Genomic DNA, 340 nt, shown 5'->3' with positions numbered 1-340 from the left:
CACCTCTAACAAAAGACAACCCACACCTCTAGACACCCCCAATGAGAGACAGCCCCCAGCCCAGCCCATGCCAAGAGACAGCCCACACCTCTAGGGAGAGACAGCCCCCAGCCCAGCCCATACCTCTAACAAAGGATAGCCCAAACCTCTGAACATCCCCAACAAGAGACATCCCCACATCAAACCAGGGCACATTTCTAGCTAGATTCCACAGCTCCCAGTCCTGCCCATTACAAGAGACATCCCACACCCCTAAGAAGAGACAGCCCACAGCCCAGCCCATAATGTAACAAGAGACAGCCTCTAAACACTCCTTACTAGACAGCAAGCCTCCCCTCCC

The sequence above is a fragment of the Eleutherodactylus coqui genome, chromosome 4 (genome assembly GCF_035609145.1).
Source record: "Eleutherodactylus coqui strain aEleCoq1 chromosome 4, aEleCoq1.hap1, whole genome shotgun sequence".
Lineage (NCBI taxonomy): Eukaryota > Metazoa > Chordata > Amphibia > Anura > Eleutherodactylidae > Eleutherodactylus > Eleutherodactylus coqui.
This window is presented reverse-complemented; position numbering follows the sequence as displayed.